Source organism: Carlito syrichta, unplaced genomic scaffold (assembly GCF_000164805.1).
Source record: "Carlito syrichta isolate Samal-C Ts95f unplaced genomic scaffold, Tarsius_syrichta-2.0.1 Scaffold310432, whole genome shotgun sequence".
Taxonomy (NCBI): Eukaryota; Metazoa; Chordata; class Mammalia; order Primates; family Tarsiidae; genus Carlito; species Carlito syrichta.
Window position 1 is genome coordinate 87,354 of NW_007254528.1, and position 27,567 is coordinate 114,920.

At 36.5% G+C, this 27,567-nt stretch overlaps 1 pseudogene; it reads right to left on the reverse strand.

Annotated features, from left to right (window-relative positions):
• Positions 1–751: 751 nt before the first annotated feature.
• LOC103270843 overlaps positions 752–27,567 on the reverse strand; it is a 36,835-nt pseudogene continuing 10,019 nt past the window's right edge.

A 27,567-nucleotide genomic window follows, 5' to 3' on the forward strand; every position in this document is an offset into this window, starting at 1 on the left:
AAAGTAAACTGATTCTTCACCTGCCAGTTTAAATAAAAATCATGACCCCTGCTCAGGTGTTTGAGTAGATCTTGTGAGTTAAGGACCAAGTCAGCTTTGACAGTTTCCACTCTCACCCTTGGTTATCAAGGCATTTCCTAAAGAAGTTTTTGAAAAATGAATTTTTTAAAAGTACACAAATGTTTTAAAATAGTCTCTTAATCATTTAAATATACCATTATTTTCCACATTTACTTCTCACTTATCAAAATGTTCATTCCTAGTTAAAACCGTATGAAAAACCGTATGGTCAGACAGCACAACTAGACTCCTTCGCTTAGGTATACTATCATTTGGGGTAGCTCTAGTTCTGTACAGGATGTCCTCCAGGTTATTCAATGTTCAGGCCAATAAAAACTGTCAGCCCTAAATAGTAAACCAGTACTTTTTGGGCTGTGGGTTACCTGAACATGTAGAATGAAATTTTGTTATTGTTTTTGGGTATATTTATGAAATTCCTTAAAGAGTGTGTATGTCACACAAGGGCAGAGAGGAAAACAGAGAACAAATTTTTGCCTCTTTACCACTAAACATACTGATGCAAGTTTGGCAGAGCTGTTCTGTATGATCTAGAGACTCTCAGAGGACATCTGAGGTCACTGTGGGAAGGGATGAGGCTGTACCTAAACCAATAGCACTGACCACATGGAAACAGCCTAGTTCTAAACCTGCATAGAAAACATTAGCTTTAAATGGTGTTTTGCCTTCCTCATCACAGACCTACAGCAAACAGATCTTCTAAAGGACAGCTTAGGTGATTTACTCACTCCTTTTGCACATCCTGGATGGTGTCAGGCAGAGGCCGATTCCTGGTTTCAGGAAGGAGGAGGACAACTAGGCCAGCAAGCATGGGTAAGACTCCATATATGATCCAGGGAAGGGGTGTAGAATACACCACTAGGATTATCACTACAGAAGACAAAGCCACTCCTACCCATAATTCCAATGATTCCTGAAGCTCTTGCCCTTGAAATAAAAACAACAATAAAAAAATCTGGTAAACACGCACACATGTTTTTTTTTAATTTATTATTTCACTTTGATTTAAGGAAGTCACTACAGCAGAAAGTTTAGACACATGCAGGTTGATAGCATACTCTTGCATTAAAAATATGCTCTCTTTTCTGTGGTCATACCACCCAGTACACACCTGACCTCATCTAGAAATATGTTCTCTTATTTGCTAGCAATATTTTTCACATGCATCAGTGCATCAAGATGCATCTTCAATATTTTAATAAAAATAATGTAACCAGATTTTGAGTGCTTCATAGAAGTGCATGAGATGATACATCAAAGGAAAAAAGTCAGCTTTCAATAAACCTAGGCCACAATTTTTGTAATTGTTATTACACACAATTGATCTTTGATAACTAATTAATCTTAGTTTGACTCTTTCTATAAGCCTTAATAAGCTGGGAAGGTCTGTTTTGACCAAGAAACAATTTCCATGTACCTGATTACAGTGGGGATTAGTTCATTTCCATGAGTTAGAGTACCCATGACAGCTGAGCTAGAAACTCCTACTCCAAAAGTTGACAAAATCACACGCAAGGTCTGCATTTCTGGAGAGAGGAAGAACAGTGACACTCAAGAAGTTAGAGCTGAAGAAATCACCATCTTTCAAATTATAAGTGGCAAAAAACCCTCTTGGACATGTTTACAATATATTGTAGAAAAACTACACAAAGGCAGAGAATATTGCAATTTACATAGTTATTACTACAAATTGCAATTTAAGTAGTTATTAAATGGATCTAAGTTATTACATCTATCATCCCTACACATCAGAGATTTGCCAAAGATGGAGAGGGACACGTAAGTCCATCAAGAGTGTGCTTTCATTTATTTTTCCTATGACTGCTCTGCCCTTCATATAGATAGTAGGATGTCATATGGCAATTACTGAGGAGTGTAAGACTGAACCATATGCTAGAAGAGTTTAAAATCATGCTGTGTACTCAATATTGACATGGGGCTAGTATTATAGAAGAGGGTCACAAAAAGAGGGAACAGCTATGTTAATGGACAAGCTTAACAACTGTTTGATCTAGAATGATGTTGAAGAATAAGGACCTCTACTAGTGGAAAAAATGTTCAACTCTGTAAACCTCTGGAAGGAAGTATCAGAGAGACTGTCTTCTACTCAATTCAAAGAAAAAAATCTCAAAAGAGTGTTGCAACATTGGAGTAGACTCTTTTGTGAGGCAGCAAACTCACACCATTGCTGATACTCACAAGGAGGAGTGGAGCCCAACACTGTGGTTTCCTTTAAAATACGTTATTAAGAGTTAGGTAAAGTTTAGTGAATACCTGAGTTTCCCTATTCACTAAATATGATCATTTAAGTTAGTAAAATTGACTATAGAAGAGGGTCTTAAATGCCTAATGCCTTGTTCCTACTGTTCTTTTCTCTGCCTGAGACAAGAAATTGTATTCTCTTGAAGTCAAGATGACTTCCCTAAACCAGGGTTGCATTTGTGGCGATCTAATACAAGACACACAAGTGCACACATGGAGTTCAGGAAGTGCATTGTCCCTGAAGCTGTAGTAATCAGAACCGAGACAGAGGTAGTGACTATATTGTTTTTTCACATGGGATACAATTACATATAATGACGACAATAGTGTCATAAATGATTACAAGTTTGATTGTCCAACTTGTGTTAAACTGCTATCCTCTGGAAACTGACAGGAATTAATGGCACCACGTATCCAGTTATGTTTTAGATCGGGGATGAAGATAGCCATCTGTTTGTACCACTCTTTGTTAACTTTTGGCTCTTTTTCCAGCAACATAATGGTAGAATCATTCCTAAATGCTCAGTTTGCTTTGGGGAATCAGCAGAAACGAATTCTCCATTTCCTTTGGGTATCAGACACTGGTGTGTAATCAGTAAAATGACAGAGGTAAGGGGACACATTTCTTCAGTCTGTGCTCTTTTCTCACCTTGAGGCACAAATATAATGACCAGAATGCAGACTCCTAGTAGGACCATGAGAACTATCTTGCTTATTCGACGACCCACGCGATTCAGTGCCCAAAGGCTAACACAATTGGCTGGAAGCATGACTGCACCAGAGAGACCCTCCAACAGGAAAACATTGCTCCCTAGATGTTGAAGGTGAAGGTTAAGGCCATAAAATGGCAAGACAATTGCAAACCTACTGTGAACAAAAAAAAGAAACACATACGTCATAATGTTTAGAGTTTATGTCCCACAACTTACAATGCTATGAGTTCAGGTAACCAATTTGGTGTTAAAGAATAAAGACATGGCTTGTTTCGTAGACTATTTACTTGCATAGTAATGGTTTTAAAATTAAAAAGTGTTATGTGAGGCTGGAGGTCACATTTTAGTTTCTGGTGGACAGGAAGTATTGTTGAGAATTCATGGTGGGGACTTCTAGAACTGCCTATATTTTGGTCTGGTGATGTTTGCATGTTTATATACTAAAAACCATTGAGAAGTATGCATTTTTATAATTTATGTTAAAAGTATACAAAATAATGTTTTGTTATACTTAAACTATAGTCAATTGACCATTGTGTTATATTCAGGGTTTTTGCTAAGAGAATAGGTTTTTAAGGGCTATTGTCAAAAAAACAAACAGGTAACTGTGTGAGATGATGCATATGTTAATTTAAGTGTATACTTTGTACATCTTAGTGTTTGCAATTTTATTCCAATTAAAATGAAAAAACAAACACACAAATGAAGAAACCTAAAGTTAAAATTTGTATCATAGCTAAAATTCTCACGATCAGTCTCCAGTGATGATCCTGGCAAGGTGATGTGAAAAAACAATATTCCTCATTGTGCAATTAGTTTCATACAGTCTTTTTATAAACCTTTGACTACCTTCAAATATATCAAATATCCTTATGAATATCTCATTACTTATATCTTAATCTATACCCACAACATACTGTACTTTTTGAAATGATAGAGTCATGTCTCCACTATCTTATGTTCTTCATGTACTGTGTGAATCTTACCTCACAAAGGATAGGTAACAGATCCTTTTACACAGGGTGGGTGTGCAGAACAAGTCATCCATATTAAGTTTTTTTCTTTGCTTCCTCCAGCTCCTCCTTCATGGTAGATCTTAAAACCTTTAAACAACAACAGCAACAACAAACCCACTCAGTTGTAACAAAATGACAGTCATAATGCAGAGCATCAGGAACCCACAGAGAACAAGACATTGACTTTCTGTCTAGTGGACCATACAGAAACCCAAATGTCATCATTACACATGACATAAAAAAAGCTGTACATGTACACCTTGAATTTAAAATTTTTTAAAGGATGCTTAAGTTCATAGATTCATGGCAACATGGGAAGTCAATGTAGAATGTGATCCAATGGTTCATTTATAACAAATGAGCACAAAAGACATGGTGACTGAGCTTAATTTTCATCCGGCTGCACTTTGTAGAAAATCTGTCTTGGGGAAAAAGACTTCCTTAGAGCCTTTATTTTGATTCCTCTTTTGGCCTCTTTGAGGAAAAATCCTGGCATGTTGTGTCTGGAATTAAATCTGCAGGTGACATCAGGAGAGATCTGGGTATAGTATTGCTTATACCCAACTTGGCTATGCTCTAGAGTTAGATAATTTCCTTGCTAGATATATACCTTGAGTAAGATAACTGAACATCTCTAAGCCTCAAATTTATGGTCATTAAAAAGAAGAATTAGAAGAAATAGATGTATCGGGAGTAGAAGGAGAAAAAATAACATTTCTTTCATAAGGATTTGCTAGAACATACATAAATTTACAAATATACATACCAACTTACATTTAGCACATCAGGTACTCATTAATTTACTAATTATTCAAACAATATTAACATTATTATTTCACATCTACAAATGAAACAATACCATAAAGCCTATTGGAAAAATTCCATAATGAAGATAATTCAGAGAAAGGAAATGCCACCATAACAGAGAAAACTTACATGGTCAAGAATGTCCTTTCAGTTACAGCCATAGCCTAAAGCAGCAAAATACTGGGCTTGTATGTCTGTTAGAGAGGAGCCATGGTGGTGCCCTCACATCTGACACATAAACCATGCCCATGCTACAGGTTTATTGTAATAATATTCTAAAGATGACCTAAAACCTGGGGCAGATAGGAGCTGCAGTGTCTATAAGACTGGACCATCAATTCATCCATTATTAGAGGAAAAGTTTGACACATGTTGGGCCTTGTACTGGTTGTTTATTTTTGGTGAAAAATTAAAAATGTGAGTGGCATTTTCAGAAATTTTAGGCAGGGAATGCCAGATAACTGGTAGAAACAAAAGTAGCTTCTTCTACCTAGTAGAATCTTTACTCAGAATAGAGGAGGATTATATTCAAATGGAAGGTTGTTCCACCTTGACTTTTTAAATGCATTTCGACAGTGATTTTCACCTTGCTAGTAAAGCACACCAATAGTCATGACTCCTGTAGTCATTTGGACTGTTTTTAACTTTAAATTTAATCATATCTCTACCCTTTTAAACCAGTAGTTCTACCTTAAACATGCAAGATACAATTCAGATATTATTACCTTTAAGATGCATTTCTGGTTTACATTCCTGCAATCTGAGTTAAGTATCCCTCCCTATTAATCCCACTACCTTCTTGCTCTATTTACTGATGCTATATTAAGCCCATTCATCTGCTGAAGGTGATTGATTTTTTTTTTTTGAATTGGGCTCTCACTCTGTCGCCCAGACTGGAGTGCAGTGGCCACTCCCAGTCACTGCAGCCTCGACCTGCTGGGCTCCAGCGGTCCTTCCGCCTCAGCCTTCCAAATAGCTGGAACTACAGGTGCGTGCTACCACGCCCGGCTAACTTTTTGAATTATTGTAGAGATGAGGTCTCGCCAAGTTGTCCAGGCAGGTCTCGAACCCGCGGGCTCAGGCAATCCATTCATCTCAGCCTCCCAAAGCGTGGGATTACAGGCTGAGCCACCGAGCCCGGCTGGTGATTGACTTTTTTGAAGGGAGTCACTGTTGAAACTTCTTTGCCCTATCTACTACAATGTCAGTCACCATGAAACAAGTTGGAAAGAAGGGGGAAAAAAGGAAAAAATATGGAAGAAAGTTGGAGAGCAGGTGAAGGGTGTAATGCATTTGAATCTGAAAGATCTGAAATTCCAGAACAAATATAGGATAAAATGTTGACCCATAGAACTTTGGGAATAAATCAATGAATGAGATAAGATAGAGAAATTTGACATTTTTTGAAATTATAATTAATAATATTTGGAAAATTGTTTAATATAGTATAGTTGGGAAAGCTCTAAAATGTGGTGGGTATAAGGGAAATATGCAGAAGATTTTCAATAAATAAATTTTTAATTGATCTTGCAAGGTTATCTAATTACTCATAGTCATATGTATGCCAATATTGACTTTCTAGAGATTGAGTCACACTGGAACACTTTTCTTATGTCTTGACTGGAGAATGTACCTTACAATAAATGTGCTTCCAAGGAAATATGTGGAGACTATAACTCAGTCATGGCTACTGCAGAGCATGAGACCTCTGGATTTCTATGGATGAAACAGGAGAATAAAGATGACGATTGAAAAGGTCTGAACACAGAGTGATTTGAAATCATTCTATGAAAAAGATACCTAAACATGTGTGTATATTGCAGCATTATTCACAATAGTAAAATTATGGAACAAATTGTGCTGCCCATAGAAAGTGGACTGGATTTTAAAAATGTGGAACATATACACAATGGAATATTACACAACAAAATGAAAGACAAAATTATGAACTTTGCAGCAATTTGCATGAATTTAGAGTCTATAACACTCAGTAATCTGTCACAGAAACAAAGAACTGAGTACCACATCTTCTCACTCATAAGTAGACCCTGAACAACTATCATAATACTACAAGAAAGGGATTGGCAGTAGTGGGAAACTGCCAGGGGTGGAGGCACACTTCATCAATAAGGGTACCTGATCTCAAACCAGGTAAAATGGGGACCAAAGTGAAGCCCAAACATTGCCTGCACAAATGACCATTTGTATACTGAATTCTGAATTGTACCCCACATCTTTAAAATAATTTTTTTTAAAGGGCTGAACAAGTCATAATAAAATAGAATGCAGAAAATGGGCAAAGCAAAGATAAGTAACAAGCAGGAGAGGATTTGGAATTTGTAAAGTTTAGAGCAGAAGGAAGTTAACTAAGATCATATTCCCATTAAAAGGTGAGAATCTTTAAAATGCTTTGAGTCAGGAAAAGGAAGATTTATTATAAGATAAAGTTAATGCTGCTCTATGACTGGAGAAATGGACCTTTCCTGGGATGACTGGGACAACTCAGAATAAGATGCACCCAAAAGAAGTCACCCAGAAATACTGAAGGTTAGGGACTGGAAAAGAACTCTCTTCCTAATTCTTATGCTTCCATGAGGTGACAGTCTTGATCCCTCTTTATTTACCCTCAGTTGCCTGTGAAAGACTGAGATGTTTATTGGTGAGTGTGAAATAATGCAATGGGTATTCTCTAGTGCCCAGGACACCTTTAGAAAGAGATTACATTCAGTCTTCTCTCTAGCCACACCCTATACTTATCAGAGGAGGTTCTGCACCTGTGGAAAAAACTTGTGATAAGTGAGTAAATTCAATTCTGGGATAATGTGTTAGAAACTCTGTTGATGCTAGTATTTGAAGTCATGTGTTCTATTCCAGTTTTCACAGTAGTGAAAAGTATAAAAAGTTTGATCTCTAAGAATAAACAACTTTATTTTTAAAAGTGGGCAAAAGACATGAATAAACACTGCACAAAAGTAGACAGATAAACATCCAACAGATACATGAAAAAATGCTAGCCTCACTAATTATCAGGGAAATGCAAGTCAAAACCATACTGAGATATCACCTAACTCCAATAAGAATGGTCATCATTAAGAAAAGAAAAGAAAAAAAACAGATGCTGACGAGGATATGGAGATAAGGAAATGCTTCTACATTGTTAGTGGGGATGTAAACGAGTTCAACCTCTGTGGAAAACAGTGTGGCAATTTATAAAAGAGCTAGAAATTGACCTTCCATATTACCCAGCAATCCCTCTTCTTGGAATATACTCTGGTGGAACTCACATTTTTCAACAAAAAAGATACCTGTACATGCATGTTTATTACAGCATTATCCACAATAGAAAAGAACATGGAACCAACCACGTTTCGTGTCAAAAGTGGACTGGATAAAGAAAATGTGGTACATATACATGATGAAATATTATGCAGCCATAAAGAATGACAAAATTATGGATTTCACAGCAACTTGGATGGACTTAAAGTCTATCATACTCAGTGATCTATCACAGAAACAAAGAACTGAGTAACACATATTCTCACTCATAATTGGGTCCTGAACTTTTATCACATTAGCACAAGGGAGGGATTAGCAATGGTGGGGAGAGGGGGGCACATCACATCACTAAAGGAACCTTTTCCTAAGAGGAAGTAAGCACCAGTGGGAGGCCCGAACTTCACCTACATATAGATTATTATGTATCTAATCCTAATGTGTACCCTACATCTTTTAAATCAAATTAAAAATAAAAAAAAACAGAATACTTGAGAACTGAAAAAAAGATCTTCATCTTTTTGAGCACGTTGACTATCCCTCAGATTTGTGTAACCGGGCAGAGGATGTTTATGTTATTTACAGGACTCACAGACTCTTAAAACCAGACTAACCAATGGATTGGATTGCTATTGATAAAAAATGAAGTAAATTTAAGTTAGAAATGTTTTCTAGAGCAGGAGTGCTAGCAATCTGCCAGATGGAGGTTAAACAGGACTAAGAACACACATATCTGAATAACCTTTACAAAATGAAAAAAAAAATAAGGCAACACTGGGTACCCATTCATGCATAAAATATATTTCCTAAACCACATTTCTATTGCTTCTTTTGAGCATTGCTTTTCTTTCCCTGGGCACTAATTGGCACTATCAGTTGACATTCAGCTTGATAATGTTTTTTTTTTTTTTTTTTTAGTTTGAGTCTCACACTTGTTGCCCAAGTTGGAGGGCAATGGCATATTCATGGGCACCACAGCCTCGACCTGCTGAGCTTAGGCAATTCTTCCATCTCAGCCTTCCAAGTAGCTGGAACTACAGATGCACGCCACCATGCCCGGCTAGTTTATTATTATTATTATATTATGTATTGTAGAGATGAGGTCTCACCAAGTTGCCAGGGCTGGTCTCGAATGCCCAGGCTCAGGCAATCCTCTTGCCTCGGCCTCCCAAAGTGTTGGGATTATAGGCTGAGCCATGGTGCCCAGCCTGTATATTTTTAAATTCCAGTTCACAACAGTCTTGTTATCTGCCTGGACCCTGAAAGATAATCTTTCATTCTCTGGACTGTGCCAAACTTGAAGGCAAAATTCTAGGTGTGAGTTTGGAATTAAATATAGTACCTGAGAAGTTAATTGGTTCAATATAATTTGATATAAATAAGAAATATATCAACACAATCTAGGAGGCCATAGGGCTCTACCTCAATTAAAAAAAAATTTTTTTAGCAACAACAACAACAAAAGGTCAATAAATCCTCATTATCACAGAGGCCTTCTGTGCCTATCTCTGTGTAATGGTTTATTCTCTGGGGAAACATTTATTTCTTTCTGCCATCTTCAGTAGTATCTAACTTGTCAGAAGATTTTGTTTCTTCTTATTTTAAAATTTTTCCTGAATACTCTTTGCTTTTTTCAGTTCTCTAGGAACTTTCATCATATGTACCATTGAACATGCTTCTGTAAATATTTTATTCATTCTCTTTGATAGGCTCTCTTCTAATTTCTCTTTTTCTAACTAATAGAGAGTATACGTTTATCTATGTCTCCATTTGTAAATTTTTTATTCCCTTCTCACTGCACAAGAAAAGAAAAAAATTAGAACTGCTATGTGATCCAGCAATACCCATCTGGGTGCATATTTAATTGTTTAAAATAATTAAAAACAGAATCTTTAAGAGACACTTGCATACCCGCATTCATCACAGCACTATTGACACTAAACAAAATGGGGGGAAAATGGAAATTTCCATTTACCAGTGATTAAATAAAGAAAATTCTACACACAATGGGATAGTATTCAGTGAATAAGAAGAAGAAAATCCTGTGTATGCTACAATATTGATAAACCTTGAGGACGTAATGACAACTGAAAAAAGGACAAACACTGCATGATTCCATTTATATGAGATATCTAAAATAGTGAGAATTATATAATCATAGTGTAGAATGATGGTTGTCAAGGGCTGGATAAATGGAGTAATAGAAAATTGCTGTTCAGTGGGTGTAGACTTTTAGAGATGCAGAACGAAAAAATTTCTAGAGAGCTGTTGCACAATATTGTACTTACAGTTAACAATATGTTTGTATATCTAAAAATGTATTTAAAAGGCAGGTCTTATTTCGACTAGTTTTGACCATAATTAAACATTGCGAAATGTTACTTTGTATTTATTTTATTAATATAAAAATTCCATGAAGTCTGGGTCTGTTATTCATGATCAAGCTCTATTCTGAGCCAGTATAATTTTTCAATAAGAAGTTTTTATATGTGCATGATATGATAAATAGTTTATTTTATGATCCACAGCAATATCTGTCTTCTATATCTAACATGGAGAAAAATGGAAAGGCTTCTTTCTCTGAGGCATTTCCACTCAGTCATGCTCTTGAAACTTGAACTGTTATGATCACTGACATACTTATAAAAAGAGAATAGAACCTGGCACACATAGGTACCCAGAAAATAGACCATAAATGAAAGGCACATGACTGAATGAACAAATAAATGAACTTCCTTATGTTCTATTCTGTGTGGTCACTATGCTTTTTTTCCCTAACCACCCATTCTACTGGTTTACACCCCCTAAAAAGGATATTAAAAATATTAACCAGGAAGGAATAGAATAGTTTCTATTACTTTCTCTAACATAAAAAGTGACCAATATACAATATTTTTTAATAGCATGTTCCTGTGGTTTCAGCTACTTGGAAGGCTGCCAATATGCAATATTTACAGATGCTTATCCTAAGTGCTTTCTACATCTGCTAAGTGAAATATTTGTGTCCATTCCTTTCATGTTAATTTAAACAATGTCAACACACACTGAGAACTAGGACATTGAAGTGAGATAAGAAGACCATAACCACACACCTGTGTTCCCACACTTTATTCAGCTTATGGATATTAAGTAGTGTATATGTCAGGCTCTGTCTTTTCAACATCCTATGTTCACCTCCTATTCTACTCACCTCCATGGTTAGGATGTCTTCAGGATTCTTTATTCTATTCCTGTATGCAACTTTGCTAAGTTCTTTTAAACTCTCCTCTGCTTTGTTGTTGGTAATCAGCCACTGAGCATACTCTGACAGCCACCTCGTCATAGAAGAGGAGGGAGATGCAGTCAATCCTCACTTTGTAATGTTTCACATAGCCTTTTCCTGAGATACCTTTTTTCTCCCATCTGATACTCCCTACTTTTTCAGTTATACCAGGAAATATAAACTTACATTCTCTCATTCCATTACTAGGGCAATATGAAGATGACCTTCCAGGAAGTACAATGAATTGCAGGTAATGCAAAAAGGACTCATATTGGTACTACAGTTTTAGCAAATAAAAGTATAGTGTGCTTAGTTAAAATAGAATTCAAATAAATAGTAAACATTTCTTTAGAAAAACATGTCCCACCAGGCTCAGTGGCTCAGCCTGTAATCCCAGCACTTTGGGAGGCTGAGGTGAGTGGATTGCCTGAGCCGGCAGGTTTGAGACCCGCCTGGGCAATTTGGTGAGACCTCATCTCTACAATAAATAAAAAATTAGCCAGGCATGGTAGCACGCGCCTGTAGTTCCAGCTACTTGGAAGGTTGAGGTGGAAAGATCGCTGGAGCGCAGCAGGTTGAGGCTGCAGTGACTGGGAGCAGCCACTGCACTCCAGTCTGGGTGACAGAGTGAGACTCCAACTCAAAAAAAAAGAAAGAAAAAAAACATGTCCCATGCAATATTATAAATATATTTGTGTAAACATTATCTGTTGCTTATTTGAATTTAATAAAGCATCTGTGTTTTTCCCCTGGCAAATGCAATTATTGAACTCTCATATGATTATAAGTTTTATATTCACAGTGAATAATAATCAGTGTAACTAAGGCCCATGCAAGATTTGAAATATTAGGTAAAAGATACTTGTTGTTTACCTGAAATTCAAATTTAATTTTATGGTCTTAATATTATGACAACTCTAACTTTTACGCTATTTGAAGGACCCTAAAGAATTCATGTGCACTATTCCATGTACTTTAGTGAACTCAGTATCCTCTAAGACAAAGGAAGAGGGAAAGCTTATACCTTGACAACAGAAAGAAGACAAATAATGGCACAGAAATCACCAGCTGAAGGGTGAGCCAATTAGGAATAACAAAGGCAAGTCCTCGCAGATCATCTGTCCAACAGCAGTCATACTGGTTGCCAATGTCACTCCCATGGCTTGGAATCGGCGTGTTGTCCACTCTATAACTTAAACATAGATAGGATTTTGACTTCAGTCAAAGATGGAGTTTCAAGGTCAAAGTCAAGACTTGAAAAATTTTAAGATCCAAAGCATTTACTTACTGAGAATTACACTATTTTCTAAGATGGTTCTGGCAGCAATCCCAGCCAAGAAGCGTAAGGAGCAGTAAATGAGGAAGGTGAGAGCAACGGTTGCACAGGTGTCAGCAATGGTGAACTGGAGATAACCCCATCTGAGCATTAACCTCCTCCCAAACCTGAGAAACAAGTGCATATTAGATAATTGGAACAACTTGTGGAAACTGGCAATAAGAAAGTACGCTTTGAAATTAAGAAGTATTTTAGCAAGTGAAACTTTGTACTCTAAACCCTAATGCCTTGCTAGATAATCAATAGCAGATCTTCTCTGCTACATTGTTCCCTGCTTATAAGTAGATATTGAGTGTATCAAAAAATATTTCTCCAGTCTGTTACAAGTAGAACTTTGACATTAATTTAAGCCATATGACATGTTAAAGTATTTGAAAATTTAACACATAAATTTCCTTTGTACTAATATGTGCATAGAGCATAGCAAGCCCATACAGAATCTCCCCAGCTCATTGACCTTCATGCAGTTTTGCAACAGCTGCTACTCTTCACCAAGTAGGGAGGCTCTGTGTCCTCTGTACATGGTAGATGCTTTGTGGATGCTGCAGGCTCTGCTGCAGCTGCCATCAAGAAAGAGAGAGAACAACCCAATAGACTGTAGTGGGAGTCCTTAGCTTGGACTCTGCAGCTGAAATAAACAAGAGCAGTTAGGAGTCAAGGCATCCATCATCCTCCACCTAGTCACCTTTTGCCAGACATGCTTCAGAACCAGCTGCAGGGTCCTAGAGCACAAGAGAAACACACTTTTCTGAAGGTGGCTGCAGAGACCTGCCATCCTCAGGCAAGCCAGCCACCAGAGTCACTAAGGAGGCCCCCTGCAGTTTTTTCAGGCACCCCATAAAGGCAGAACTCCCCCCAGGCAGAAAGACTAGGAGCAGCAAGCTATGGTGGTGCCCTGGGAAATCTACCCTCTCAACTGCTTCTCCCCTAAGGAGAAATGCCTGCTCCAGGCCTCAAAGAATGGAGTGGAACACAATACAAACTTGACCACTGTGAATGAGACATCGTGAAAGTCCAACTGCAGTGCAGCTGATGTTATTGGATCTAACTTTTAAGTACCATCTATATGCTTTTATCCTGAACTATACCACCTAACAAGAAAGCACCTCTACAATAAATAGCCTTTGAGGCAGCCACAGCATGACACTAGCTGCAACCAGAGAGACCACTCAGGAATGGAGCCAGGTGACCACACATAGCATATACCACAGCCATACCAACGAAGGACAAAAATCTTAAAGTCAGTTACAGAGAAAGGACAGAATTCTCATCAGAATGACAACAGACTTCTCAGCAGAAAAAGTATAAGCCAGAAGAGATTGCTGGCCCCATAATAACAAACATAAACAAAAGAAATGTCAGGCAAGAAATTTTTACCCCAAGAAACTGAGCTTCATCAGTCAGGTAAAAATAAAGCCCTTCTCAAACAAGCAAGTGCTAAAGGAATTTGTCACTTCAGGACAAACCTCACTAGAGATGCTTAAGAAAGTTATAAAAGTGGAAATGAATGATATTACCTAACACAAAAACAAAGCAAACACAGAGTTTACAGACCATAAAAAATTAATCAACTCCTCAATAACATTATGATAGAAACAAATGATCATATATCTATAATAATCATGAATGTCATTGACCGTAATACTTAATTAAAAGGCAAAGAATGGCTAATTGGAATTTTAAAAAACAAGATCCATTTCCCAACGGTTTCTAGGAGGCACATTGGCACATCTTAGCTCTAATGACACCCAGAGGCTTACAGTAAAGAGATGCAGAAAGATTTTCCATGCAAATGGAAAAGAAAAATAAGCAGGTATCACTATTAATATAAAATAAAATAGACTTTAAGTCAATAAAAGTAAAAAAGACCAATGAAGAGAACTGCATAAGGATAAAGGACTCAATTTAATATTAAATATCTATTTTAAATATATATTTACCCATCATAGGACATACAGATTTATAAAAGCAAATGCTACTTAATCTAACAGAGGATGTAGACAGCTATACCATAATAGCGGGTCACTTCAGCATCCCACCAACAACTTTAGACAGACCATCAAAGCAACAAACTAACAAAGAAATCCTGGACTTAAATTTGACACTCTTATTACTGCTTCCATGGCATCCTATAGGTTTTGGTAAGATAAGTCTTTGTTTTCGTTTGTTTCAAAGATTCTTTTAATTTATGTTTTGATTTCCATGTTGACTCAGAGGTTGTTCGTTCATATTATGCTGTTTAGTGTCCATGTCTTTGTGTGTTTTTGTTGGGGAATTTTGTTGGAGGTTTCTGACAGATTATCTTGGATTTTCAAGGTATAGGATCATATCATCAGCAAAGAGTGATAACTTGACATCTTATTTAGATACCTCTGATTTCCTTCTCTTGTCTGATTGCTCTGGTTAGGACTTCCAACACTCTGTTAAACATGAGGGGTGAGAGTGGATAGCCTTGAATTGTTCCAGTTTTCAGGGTAAATGCTTTCCATTTCTGTCTGTATAGCAATATATTGGCTGTGGGTTTACCATAGATGGCTCTTACTACTTTGAGGTATGTTCCCTCTATGCCTGGGTGTTCAAGGGTTTTATCAAGAAATAATACTGTATTATATCAAAAGCTTTTCCCATATCTAATGATAAAATCATGTGGTTCTTGGTTTTACATCTTTTGATGTATTTAATTACATTTATGGTCTTGCAGATGTTGAACAGTCCTGGATCCCGGGGATGAAGTCTACTTGGGTTTTGGTGGATGATTTTTGAGATGTGTTGTTGGATTTGATTTGCTAGAATGTTGTAGAAATTTTTTGCATCTATGTTCATCAGGGGTATCGGCCTATAGTTCTTTCTTTATTTGATCCCGGATCTACAAGACACTCAAACATGCCAAAACAAAAAGAACAAACAACCCTATTAAAAAGTGGGCAAAAGACATGAATAGACACTTCTCAAAAGAAGATATACAAGCAGCCAACAGACACATGAAAAAATGCTCAGTCTCACTAATCATTAGAGAAATGCAAATCAAAACCACATTGTGATACCACATAACTCCAGTAAGAATGACCACAGTTAATAGTTTTAAAGAAACAGATGCTGGCAGGGATGCAGAAAAAAGCAAATGCTTCTATATTTTTGGTGGGAATGCAAACTAGTTTAACCTTTATGGAAAACAGTGTTGCAATTCCTAAAAGAACTATAAATTGACCTTTCATACAACAATGCAGTCCCCCTTCTGGGAATATGCCCAGAAGAACTCAAATCATCCTATAAAAACAATACCTTCCCACACATGTTTATTGCAGCACTATTCACAGTAGCAAAAACTTGGAATGAACTATGCTGCCCACCAAACCGGAACTGGATTTTAAAAAATTGGTACATGTACATGATAGGATACTACACAGCCATAAAGAAGAACAAAATTATGAACTTTACAGCAACTTGGATGAATTTAGAGTCCATAGTACTCAGTGATTCAACACAGAAACAAAGAACTGAGTATCACATGTTCTCACTCATAAACTGACCTTGAACATTTACCATAATACTATAACAAGGGATTGATAGTAGCCAGAAACTTCCAACGGAGTGGGGGCCCATAACATAAGTAAGTGTACCTGATCTCAAACCAGGTGAAGTGAGGACCAAAGGGAGACCCAAACTTTACCTGTAGGATGATCACTTGAATACTTAATCTTGAATTGTACTCCACAACTTTAAAATAAAATAAAATAAACTGAGGATTCCCCCAACAAAAAATTAAAAACAGCACATGCTAAAGTCTCTGGGACATTGCAAAAGCAGTGCTGAGAGGAAAATTTACTGCACTGCATACCCACAATATGAAAATAGGAAGATCTAAAATAAACAATATAATATTTAACCTATGAGTAATTCTTGAAAAGACAAACTAAAAGCAAAGTCAGTAGAAGAAATAACAAAATCAGAGCAAAAATATATGAAATTGAGACAAAAAAGACACCATAGAAAGGACCAATAGTCAAAAAGCTGGTTCTTTAAAAGGATAAACAAGATTGACATAATTTTGGTTAAATGAGGGGTGGGAGGAGAAAGAGAGGGCAGAGAACTCAAATAAATACACGAAGAAGCAAAAGAAAGGAGACAATATAAATGAACCAGAAGAAATACAAAAGATTATCAGAGATTATTATAAACATCTGTCTGTATGCAAGTTAAATGATCTAGAGGAAATGTAACATTTCCTGGAAACATACAGCCTCCCAAGATTGAAAAATGGAGAAAATTGAAAACCTGAACAGAGCAATAAGGAGTCATTAAACTGAATTACTAGTTTTAAAAAAATCTACCAAAAAATGTCCTGGACTAGATGGATTCACAGCTGGACTCCGCAAGATGTAAATGGAACAACTGGTACCACAAATACTAAAATTATTCCAAACAATTGAGGAGGAGGGATTCCTTCAATACTCATTCTACAAAGCCAACATCATCCTGATATCAAAAAAAGCAAAGAAACAACAAAGAAAGTAAACTTTAAATATCAATATCCCTGATGAATATAGATGTAAAAATTCTTAGCAAAATGTAAGCAAACCACATCAAGGAGCATATCAAAATAATAATTCATCATCATCAAATGGCCTTTATTCCTGGGATGCAAGACTTATTCAACATATGCAAATCAATAAACATAATACACCACATAAACAGAAGTAAAAACAAGAACCACGTGATTATCTCAATGGTCACAGAAAAAGCAGTTGAGAAAATTCAACATTTTTTCCCGATAAAAGTGCTCAACCATCTAAACATTGAAGGAGCATTCCTCAAAACAATAAGAGCCACCTGTGACAAATCCACAGCCAAGAATAAAACCAGCTGTCCACACATAGTATATACCACAGCCATAACAATGAAGAACAAAAATCTTAAAGGCAGTTACAGAGAAAGTTCAGAATATTCATCAAGGCAGACCCATCAGAATCACAACACACTTCTCAGCAGAAAAAGTATAAGCCAGAAGACTTAATTATCAGAAATTGGAAACATTTCCCCTAAGAACTGGAAGAAGACAAAAACACTCACTCATACCACTCCTATTCAACAGAGCGCTGGAATTTTTCCTAGCCAAAACAATCAGGAAAGAGAAAAGAATAAAAGGCATTCAAATAGGAAAAGAGTAAGTTACATTATTTCTATTTGCGGATGATATGTTTTATATCTAGAAAACCCTTAACATTCTTCAAAACACTCCTCACACTAATAAAGGGCTGCACTAAAGCCTTGAGATACAAAATCAATACTCAAAACTCAATTGTATTTCTATATGGCAACAACGTTCAAGTTAAGAACCAAATAAAAAATTCAATCCTATTTACAATAAGTAGGAAAAAATTACCTCAGAATACATCTAATCAAAGAGTTTAAGTGTATCTATAATGAGAACTACAAAATACTGCTTTAGTGAAATCAAAGATGACCATAACAAAAGGAAAAACATTCCATACTCATGGATTGGAGGAATTCATATTGTTAAAATGTGCATCGTGCCTAAAACAATCCACAAATTTAATGCAGTCTCTTTCAAATTATTTTTCTCAGATCTACAAAAAACATTACTAAAATTCATATGGAATCAACAAACAGCTAAAATAGCCAAAGCAACTCTAAGCAAAAAGAACAAAGCTAGAGGAATCACATTGCCAGACTTCCAACTCTATAGCAAAGCTATGAGAGCCAAATACCAGGTATAGTTTCAGGCTAGTTACTCCCAAGTGTTATGGGCCCAGAGCAAGTACAGAGGTATAACCCAATCAAGTTGCTGATTTTTCAAAGCTTGGTGATTAATTGAGGATTATGGGGGTGATAAGAATGTTGTCAAGAAATGATTTGACTAAAATGTGCTATGTATGATAAATCACTTAATGGTTTATGTAATAATATAAGTTGATATTACTAGTTCATTATGTCCTGGTGTAGTTAATTATATTTTAAAATTAAGTTTGTTGTCTGGATGCATTAATGAGTTCTTGTGCTTGCTTATATGCACAGGGGAAATAATTTAATGCATGGCTAAACATGTAAAACTATAAGGTTTATTTTTTCAATACTGACATAGTACTTGAAAGTAAATTGTACTCAAGTATAATAATTGGGAAATAGCTTAATAATTGGGGAATAACTTAAGTAGAATTTCAGCTTTGGCTACTGACAGTGGGGTGTAGACCTCTTTCTTGAATTTGTCCATTTTTTATTTACAAGACCAAAGTAATATTTATATTACAAGAACTATCATTTAAATATTTTGTTTTCAATTAGATTAACTAGTGGTATTAAATGAGAATAATGGAAAAAATAAAAGTTAGAAGTTGTCTGTTTGATAATAATGAAGCAGTATTCAATGAGTTGACCTCCAATTCATGTAAGTACTAGCAAGTCAGCTACTAGAATTCAGAAGAGTCACTGGCTCAGAGTCAAAAGATTATGCTTTGTTTATGCTTTGTTATGCTTCTCAATACTCCATATATATCTATACATATTCATGGGGACAGGCATGGAGCATTGGGACAATAGCCAGGATTAAAATAGAGAATACTAAGGTTAGAGCTCCACCTAGTTTATTGGGAAAGGAGCATAGAATTGTGTAGGCAAATAGAAAATAATTTTAGATTAATGTGGGGAGGTGTACTTAGGGAAGTAGCTGGGTGTAGTTTTTGGGGTCTCCTAATAAGTCTGTTATAAATAGGACTAGGATGAGAAGTAGAAGTAAGAGGAGAATTAGTCCTAAGATATCTTTAATTGTATAATAGGGATGAAATGGGATTTTACCTGAGTCTGATGAAATTCCTAATGAACAATTATAAAGGCTGTGATTATAAATGGTAGAATTAAGTGGAAAGCAAAGAATCGTGTCAGGGCTGCTTTATCAACTGAAAGCCTTCCTCAGATTCATTCTACTGGATTAGTGCCTATATATGGGATGACTGATAAGAGGTTAGTAATAACAGTGGCATCTCAGAAGGATATTTGGCCCTGTGGAAGTACATAGCCTATGAATGCTGTTGCTCTAACGGTAATAACAGGACAATGCCAACGTTTCATGTTTCTAAGAAAGTGCAGGATCCATAATATAAACCCCATCCTACATGCATAAACAGGCAAATGAAAAATATTGATACTGGATGACTTAGTCATAATTCACATCGTGGCAGATGTGTGTTATGGAGGAGAATGCAGTTGTTGTGTCTGATGTATAATGTATAGCTATGAAAAGTCCTGTAGCAATTGAATAGATAGGCAGACTCCCAGGAGAGAGTGAAAATTTCACCTTGCCGAACTGTTTAAAGGCTCTGGGAGGTTAATAAATGAGTGATTGATAATTTTTATAAAAGTATGGGAATTTTTTGTATTTGTCATTAGGGTTCTTATAGTTGAATAACAATGATGACTTTTCATGTCATTAGTCATAGGTTAAATTCATGTAGGAACTATGTAATTTTTGTTATGGATCTTGTAGTATTTTCTTCAAAGCATTCACCTATCTATGGGGGTATGGGATTAATTATTGGTGGAGAAGTAGAATATGGAATTGTGTTGAATTTTGGTGGGGCATTTATGGGCTTGATAGTGTTTTTTATTTATTTGGGTGGAATGTTGGTGGTATTTGGATATACTACAGCTATAGTTACTGAAGAATATCCTGAGGCTTGAAGATCTAGTGTTTTTATTTGAAGGTTGTTATTAATGAATATGTTATTAGAGTTATTTATAATTATATGAATAATGTGATATTAAGGGGAGGATATTGTGATTAATTTTAATAATTTAGAGGATTGAGTTGATTTTGAGGGTGAAGAGGTTGGTCTTTGTGAAGATTCTATGGGTGTAGCAGTTTTATATAGTTATGGGCATTGACTTATGGTGGTGGCTGCTTGATTTTTATTTGTTAGTATTTTTATTATTATTACAGTTACTTGTAAAAATTAGATAATTAAGCAAATAACTAATACTAGAGAAATAAGGAAAGATAGGAAGTATAGTTTAATTAGTCCTGTTTGGTTAGAAGAGATAATTGAGGTGGATATATGGGTTTTTTCAACTAAAGTGAGATCTAGGTGTAAGGATGCTATTTTTGCTTGCATGTATTTTAGCTTGCATGAAGGTTTAAATATGGATATAGGCAGTGTACTGTGACTGGTAAAAATCCCAGTAAATTGAAAATATATAAGTTTGAGAGGGGTGATGTAATTCAAGATTATATGTAAAAAGATTAAGTTCTATTGCTAATGTGAAACCTAAGATAGTGACAGCAAGTGCTATAATTTTTAGATATAAGGGTATAGCTACTTGAGGGATGATTATAAGAATAATATCATTAGATATAAGGAATCCAGCAAAAATGCTGCCTACTGCTAATTTAACCAAATGCTGCCATTTGGTTAAATTAATTAGGAGGGGGTTATTTTCATTGATAACAATTACAGTTGAGATATGGGGCTGTCCCAAGAGTACAAAGAAAATAATGTTGGTACAGTATAGAGCTATTAAGGAGGTAGCAATTAGTGTAATTATGAGGGCTCAGGCATTGGTAAACAATGTGTTTGTGGTTTTGATAATAAGGTTTGTAGAATAAAATTCTGTAAGAAAAGGTATCCCTGTATGTACAAGGCTTCCAATAATTAATGAGGAAGAGGTAAAAGGCATGACCGTGAATAGACATCCTATTTTTTTAATATCTTGTTCATCATTTAGACCCAGAGCATATAAATAATATAACTTTTTAAAAGGCATGAGTACAGACATGTAGAAAAGCTAGGTATGGTTGTTTTAATGCAGATAGTAACTATTATGAGGCCTAGCTGGCTGGAGGTGGAGAATGCAATGATTTTTTAAATATTTATTGTTTTGTGTTAGTGCACTAATTGCTGTGAATAAAGTAGTGATAGCACCTAGGCAGAGTATAGGGGATGAATTGTTTTGTTGGTTTTTAATAGAGGATAGAACTGGATAAGTAGGATGATGCCTGCTATGACTGTGGTGCTGGAGTGAAGCAGAGTGGAGACAGGTGTTGGATCTTCCATGGCTGATGGAAGTACTGGGTGAAAACCAAATTGTGCAGATTTGCCTGTTGCTGCTGACAGGAGGCCTATTAATAGAAGGGTATTAGAGTTAAAACTGAGAATAAATATTTGTCAAAACTCTCATGTACTGTGGTATATAAGATATCATGCTATTTCTAGGACAACTCCAATATCCCCAATATGATTATAGGGAATTTCTTGGAGTGCTGCTTTGTTGGTGTCTGTTCATCCATATCATCAGTCAATAAGAAGAAAGGACATAATTCCCATGCCTACTCATTCAATAAATAATTGGAATAAATTATTAGCAGTTACTAGAATTAATACTGTGATGAAAAAAATAGATATTTGAAAAAGCAATTAATACTAGGGCCCGAATGCACATATCATATTGAAAACTATATAATAGACCATGTGATGAAAAGGATTACTGGTATAAAAAACATGGAGAAATAATATAGTTTGAAGTCTGGCAAGAGTTTTAGGGTTTGAATAGTTAGAGTTAATATCAGTTAGAGGTAATTGTTTCTTGGTCTGAGTATATAAATAAGGATATTGGAATAAGACTATTTATAAATGCATATGCAATGGAATATTTTACATAAGGTATAATTGTTACACATTTTAATAGTGGCTATAATGACAGGAAAAAATTTTAAGAGTGTTAATGATAATACAGGAGGAGAGTAAATTTATTACTTTTATTTGGAGTTGCACCAATTTTTTGATTCCTAATACTAATGGATTACTACTATCCTTTAAATGTTAAGAAAGCCACATTGTTAGATATGGGTGGATGAGTTAGCAATTCTTGCATACTTTCTTGGTAGATGAGAAGTTTTAAGTTTCTATTATTAGATTCACAACTTAATATTTTTAAAACTATATTTTCAATGTAGAAAGCCTAGAATAAGCTTAATAGATAATAGCAGAATGGGTAAAAAATGTATAGATATTAGGGCATTTTCTCACATAAAAGAGGGTTTAAGCCAGGCTCGGTGGCTCAGCCTGTAATCCCGTGCCTTTGGGAGGCTGAGGTGAGTGGATTACCTGAGCCTGCAGGTTCGAGACCCACCTGGGCAGCGAGACCTCATCTCTGCAATAAATAAATTTAAAAAATCAGCCAGACGTGGTAGCACATGCCTGTAATTCCGGCTACTTGGAAGGCTGAGGCGGAAGGATTGCCGGAGCCCAGCAGGTTGAGGCTGTGGTGGCCGGGAGCGGCCACTGCACTCCAGTCTGGGCAACAGAGTGAGACTCCAACTCAAAAAAACAAAAAAAAGAGGGTTTAATATTACTAGTGTGGTAGGTGAATTTTCCTTGTTGAGTTGTGATAAGTATGTAGAGGGAATATAGGGTAGTAATTAACATATTAAGCACTATTAAAATGATGGTTAGATGTGCTCATGAAAAGGATGGTATTGTTACAAATAGCTCTCCAATTAAATAAATAGTAGAGGATAGGGCAACCCCTTCTGGTCTCCTCCCAAGGTGGGAGCATTTCTATCTTCTCAAAAAATCAAGTTTTCTAAAAAAAAAAAAAATAGAGGAGAGTGCAAGGTCTGTGAGGCTGACTAGAAGTCATCATATGGCTATCAGGGTTGGAAGAGTCTGTAGGCCTCTTAGCTAGTAGTGTGGTTTGACTGTGAATATGCTCATAGTTTGAGTTGGTGAAGTAGAATAATAGGGATGAGGTAAGGTCATGGGCAATTATAAAGGCAGTTATTCTTATAAAGCTTCATGGTGTTTGAATGAGGATATCAACAATAACAAGTACTATATGGCTTATGGAGGAGTGAGCAATTAATGATTTTAAGTCTGTTTGATCGTAAACAAATAGAGTCTGTCATGATTATTCCTCAAAGGGAAAGTATAAGGAAAGGGTAAGCTATAAATTCTGTCAAAGGATTTATCATTATTGCTACCTGTATTACTCCATAGTCACCATGTTTTAGTAGTGTTGCTGCAAGTATTATGGAGCTAGCAATGGGGGCTTCAACTTGACTTTTGGGAGTCAAAGGTGAAAACCATATAGGGATATTTTAACTATAAAGGCTATTATGTATGCTAATCACAGAAGGTTATTAGATCAATACTTTGGGAGTTCTTGGATAATAAAAGTGTTTGGTTAACAGATTTAATATGCCTAGAGAGTTTTGGGTGTGTATAAGTGCAATGAGTAGGGGCAGTGAGCCAATTAATGAATAAAATAAAAAGTAAAATCCTGCATTTAGTCATTCTGTTTGATGCCCTCATTGGGTAATAAAAGTGAGGGTTGGAATAATAGTAGTTTCAAACAGAATATAAAATAGGATAAGTTCTCTAGCAGTAAATGTTATAATTAGTAATTGTTGGGAGCCAGCCATGGAGGCCTGCCTGCTGACAAAGTCCAGGGGGCTGAAGACCCCGGATCACAATGCGAACCTGGGCAGCTGAGATCCTTGCTTCTTCTATTTTTGTTATTAATGCAACCAAAAAGTTCTGTACAGTCTGAGGATGGAAAGCAAAATTCCACTCATGCCTCCACTACCCCTTGCAAAAAGGCAAGAAGGGAATTCATGAAAAATTACCTTCTCTTCATTTGAATTCCTCCCTAAGTTTCCCCGGCCCCTGCCTCCTGGTATTAAACCATGCAATAACATGATTAAACATTGTAGTTGGGAAAATTGTTAAGAAATCAGAAAGTGCTCCATTTAATGTTTGCCAGGGAACTCACTGGCCTTACCAGGAAATTATCAATAGAGATTTTAAATATCATGTGCAGTTAGATAATCATTTGTAAGATTTTATTTCTTCTGATTGATGACTAATTGGAGAAATTTGAGAAGTTACAGTTTGTATTTTTAGGAAGAGTGCCAATGTAAAAATTACATTTACTTAATTTCTACATGTGGTATATTATGGTTAAAAAATTAACAATCACATAAATATTAGAGCACCCTTGCCTTTACTTCCCTTTGTTAAAGAGGCTTGTAATTCTGGTTAGGGATTGTGACTAAGATGACTTGAGCCCTGGAGACCGTTTGTTTTACAAACATTAAAGCTCATTCTCCCTGGCAGGAAATAACGCAGATTGTAAACACCAGGTGTGAAATTAGGGAAAACTAGTCAGGCCAACTTATGGCTAAGAAATCTTGAAAATGTTGTTTTACCCCAGCTAGTTGCAAATTGCTGTGTAAGGGTCACAGGTGTGACTTGCTAATCTATGTGACAATTATAGTGCTTAGAACTTGGTAGTGATTTATAATGGAATAGTTATAGGAATAAGTAAGTTTTGTATGGACATTAAGAAATAGTAATCATTAAGAAATGTTAGAAGTTTATAAAATTTATAGTTAATGTTTAGGATGACAATGTTTTAAGATCAAAACAGGATGAACAAAGATACATTGCCTGCCCAATCCATTAAATTGTAACTGGCTGTCTTGAAAACAAAAAACATGTAGAGTATAAAAGGAGTTGGAAAAGACAATAAATCGGCATTTGTCCTGCTTGCAGCAGAGTCAATGTCCAAGTTTTTTCTTCTGCGCTGATGCTGTCCCTCTTTCAGGAAACCCTGACCTGCTAGAGCTGGACTCCAGCAAGTAATGGTGAAAATGAAATTAGTACTGGCATTGTATCCAAAACAGTGTGATATTGGTACAAAAATAGACAAATAGACCAATGGAACTGAAGAGAGAACGCAGACATAAAACTGTAGTTTCATCATTGACAAAGTTGACAAAAACAAATACTAAGGAAACAACCCCCAATTTAACAAGTGATACTGGAAAAACTGGCTAACTATATGTAAAAGAATGAAGCCAGACCACTTCAGTTCACCATGTGCAAAAATAAATGCAGATAGTTAAATGACTTAAAAGTAAGACCTCAGACTACAAAAATCCTTAACAGCAACAACAACAACAAAAAGTCTAGGAAATACCCTTGTGAACATTGGCCAAGGCAATTATTTCATGACCAAGACCTCAATAGCAATGGCGGCAAAAAACTTAAATTAATAAGTGAGACCTAACAAACTAAGCAGTTTCTAGCACAGCAAAAGAAACTATCAACAGAGTAAACAGGCAGTTTCCAGAATTGGAGAAAATATTTGCAATCTATGCATGCAAAGAAGACTAATATCCAGAATCCACAAAGACATCAAACAAATCAACAGGAGAGCAAAGCAAACCAAAACAATAAAATAAAACCCTTTAAAAAGTGAGAAAAGGGTGGAGTTTAAGATGGCAACCGGACATGTCCTACCCTGAGAGTCTCTGAAAAGGCAAGTGTCCATAAGGACTCTCTGCGTGAATAGGCGTGCACTGGTGGGAGAGTGAAAGTCCATCTAAGGGGAGACTTGGGTCCATGTACCCCAGCCCTCCCTCTGAGGGTGACTATAAGCCCTCACTACCCTGAGATAGTAGTGCAGGGCACTCACAAGACTCTTCTGCCGAATCCAGCTGATTCTCATTGCCTGACGCCTGGCCCACACCATCAACTGTTATCAGCTGGAGCCCTGGTTCTGATCAGTGGAGACAGAGGATCCAGGGGAGCCAGAGAGATGCCCCATGCCTGGTGAGGAGACACCAACTGCAGCCATTTTCTCTGTCCTAGGAACAGGCAGAGACCTGCATTGCCCCGCCCAGCTCTGCCCAGCTGCACCCAGCCTCCAACTCAGGACATAAAGACCAGGCAGAGATTTGCAATGCCCCACCCAGCTCTGCCCAGCTCCACCCAGCCTTCAACTTGGGACTTAAGGATCAGGCAGAGACCTGCATTGCCCTGCTCAGCTCCGCCCAGCCTCCAACTTGCAACCTAAGGTAATCTCATCAAACTGAGAGAGACGGAAACCCCTCCCCTGTGCTGGATCCAACATAGACCTATCTGAGTGGAAGACTAGACAGGAAGTAATCCAGTTGAGTCCAGATCTGATTCACCCTCCTTCCAAAATAGGCCTGGGGCATCTGACTCAAGTTGTGAGCAACCATATCTGCCTGCTCTGAGAGCAGAGAGGAGGGACTAGAGATCAGAGCTGAAAGGACATGGATTACAGAAACGACCTCAGAGCAAGTTTGATTCTTTGTTTTAATTTTATGTGTGTATTTGTTTTGCTCATTTTTGTTTGTCTTTTATTTTAGATTTTTTCCACTTTCTGATTTTGACAACATTTTTGTACTTGCTTTGTTTCTGCTATTTTACTGATTTTTTTTTCTTTTTCTCTATTCTTTAGACTTCCTTTTGGTATATGGGAAGAGTACATCAATAGGCAGATTTTTGTTGGGGACTGTGTGTTTGTATGATTATCTGTATGTTTTAGTGATTTTTTTCACTCTTCTCTGTCTTTGTGTCTCTTTTCATGTTAGTGGTTACATCTGTCTTTTTCCATCTTACTCTTCTCTCACTCCAGCTTTCTCTTGCCCACCTCCATGCTTTTTCCATTATTTTCCTTTTTCTTACCTCATTTTGCTTCCAGGGAGCAAACCAATACCCCTATTGCATGAACAGATTGTAAGGCAGTGGGAAGTGGGTTCCAGGGTGCCCATATACCTGTTGGTGGATACTGGAATTTGCAGATAGATTTTGAGTCACAGCTTCCCCCTCAATTAAACCTCAAAACTGTAAAAAGTACAGCTCCCAACCCACAGTCCAACCTCAGAATTGAACAAAGTTAAAGTATTCACATAAGGAAGAAAATAGGAGATTGAGCAAGTAGAAGTAAAAACAACTGCCATCCCTGAAAAACAGAATTAAAGAAGAGGAAGTAAGTGGG